Here is a 2,919-nt window from a genome sequence, read left to right as displayed (position 1 = left end):
AGTTGCTGTTTGTTAGTTGCATTGTATAGTGTATTCGTTATTTTTGTTTGGTTGTATTTTTGTTTGGGCCATTTAGGGGGCCTGGTACTGGATGTGACCATATCTCCCTTATTCGGAGTTAGTGTGATGCAGTGATAGCACTATCTTGTGAGTGATTTGAGGTTTGGGTATTACATTTGGCACGTGTTATAATATTTCCTTGGTTGCACTTAACTAGCGGAGACTGTTACTTCCAGCCCCAGACTTGTTTACACCAAATCAATATTCCCCTTTTCTTACTGTGGCCCTTATTTTGTTTTGTTTTTGTGGTCATACATTGTGTAAGGTTATTGTGTGTGATATTTGTTTTAGCTAGTCTAACGTTTATATGTGTATATTTCTTTTAAAGAAATAAAAAGACTGTGTACCTCACCAGTGCCTATACTTTCATTTAATTGAACAACTTGAGCGGGTTTATTCCCTCATTAATTATAGACGGCGGATGTCGTACTTGTAACATATATGATACTTCAATGCAATGTTTGAGTGGTAGATATAATAACCATATCGTCAATATTATAATGTCAAGCTACCATAGATGAATCTGCAAATTTTACAAATCGATTTGCATTATAGCTTGAGGCAAGACAAATAGGCCTAAACAAATATCACAGACATGTTAGGTATCCTAAAATATGATTTTGTACATCTTATATATTTACTTGCAAGAATGTAGCCCCTACCAAACTTGTACACGCCGTTTAGACATAGGCTTTCATTTGATATTTGAAAGTCCGCATCGGTCGAGCATAGGGTTGCCACCTTTGATTTGTGAAAAACCGGGACACTCAGATTATTATTATTTTTGGGGGTCTGAGTTGTAGGTTGTAAATAGTATTTTCTTTGACACTGGTGGCTCATCCGATTTTGTTGTGTTATCCTCCTCGCCCGTCTCTCCCCCCATTTCACACAATAGATGTAAATAGACAGTTTTTAAAAAGATAGCTAGCAACTAAACTCACACTGTATCATCTTGGATGTGTGTTGATGCGCGCGCGCGACCGACAGCACAGGCAGTTGCTAGGCGATAAGTTGAGCTTCCAATCAAATAAAAGTAAACGCCTGGCATTGGCCAATCCACTGTTTTACCAGGGGGGCAGTGTTCCGAAAGATATTGAAGCCGACCTGGGCGCCGCCATTGGCTAGGGTACCCCCACCTGCTGTTAGCATTCCATTTGACCTCCATTCATTTTGGCGTCACTTTGACAGCGAATAACTTTACATCTGAGGCGTTTAAAGACACCGTTTGTCCATTGTTTATTTCTAAAGAAACACGAAAATGTATAAAAGGCTCCATTACCTTGTATCTTACGTTATGGCCCCGTAGAAGCAGTTTTTGTAAAAACAGGCTAACGATTGCGTCATACCCGCGCGACTCTGTCGCACAAGTCGAAAAATTACCGTATGGACAGGCAGAGAAGCTCGCAAGCAATCGGGAGGACGTGGAGGCATAAAGTCAAGAGAGAAGCCCATAGAGAGTGATAAAGTTGCTCCCGTTGCTAGCTCATGGACAGCAAATACCCACGCTCTCCGTCTCTGCGAGATTCGGACGGGAATGATTCAGATTTCTCTCGGCACAGCTACTATAAGACCTACAGGTTGCTCACGTCACATCTACGTCGTCAAGCTCAGTTTGAGCCTGCGCAGTTCGCCTTGCGATCAGGAAGTAAGTGCTTCTAATTGACTTCACTGCTCTCCGTTGAAACCTATGGGGTCGCTGTGTCCAGTTTATATACTGTCTATGTGTTTTACCCGTTTTTACCATGGTTTTTACCCGTTTACGGACACAGGATTGGATGTACTGTACACAACTATGAAGAAAACACAGTAGCGGTAGACGGAAACGGTTTAATTTGAAACCAGGAAATTCTACTTTAGAAGTACATTTTCACAAAAAAAGGGACAATTCGTGTCCCGGGAAAGAATATAAATTTTCCGAGACTGTCGCTCAAAAAAGAGAACAATCCCTGGAGAACCGGGACGGGTGGCATCGGGCACCCCTCCTCCTCCTTCAGCTCACGCCAGTGAGAAAACGCTGGCCCAATGTTGATCCTCGTTCTGCCTTTAATGCGATCACTTTCTCGTTTCCTCTTTTTGCTTTCCTCCGACAAAACCTTTGCTTTCTTGCTTTTCTGTGCTGCTTCGGCCATGACTATAACATTTGGCAAACAAACGCTAGTTTGGCTCGCACGTCCGATTTTAAGGAAGTGGGGGTGATGGTGGAAGTGACGTATATGCCGTAAAGCAGTCAAATTTTGTAGTTCTCGGTTACTACCCGAAACCCGAAGTTTAAAAGTACGATTAAAAACGCTACAGACCCCGTCAGGCTATGGCAGATGTGTCATTCAACCTATTGTAAGTCGATGTACCATCACAAGAGACTTGGAAATATATTATTAAGGTTGAAAAGTTACCTAGAGCTGCTTTAATTATTATTATAAATTGTTCATTAGTCTTGTTTTAAATCAGATTTTTATTGTTCTATTATATGCCATTATTTCTACTACTAATGTATTGTTTAAAATACACAATAAACTTTTTTTGTGCAGTTAAAGCTTCAATTGTTCTTTTTTCCATTTCCCATCAACAATTGAAATAACATTTCTACAGGTTTTCTAAATATTCTACAGGTTATACAGTAGCACTATAAAATAAATAAAAATAACATTTCATAACTGTATAATACTATACAGTATTTTTGAAAATCAACGGTACAATACTGTACTTCAGCATGGTAAAAAATACAGTAAAATGCTGTATTTTATTTTACAGTATGCTACACACTACTGTAGTTAGTCTTACAGTAATTTTACTGTTGAATGAAATACAGCAACTACTAGACATTTTTTACAGTGTAGGAAATAATTAATGCTGTTATCT

This window comes from Phoxinus phoxinus (genome assembly GCF_949152265.1).
Source record: "Phoxinus phoxinus genome assembly, chromosome: 20".
NCBI classification, from domain to species: domain Eukaryota; kingdom Metazoa; phylum Chordata; class Actinopteri; order Cypriniformes; family Leuciscidae; genus Phoxinus; species Phoxinus phoxinus.
This window is presented reverse-complemented; position numbering follows the sequence as displayed.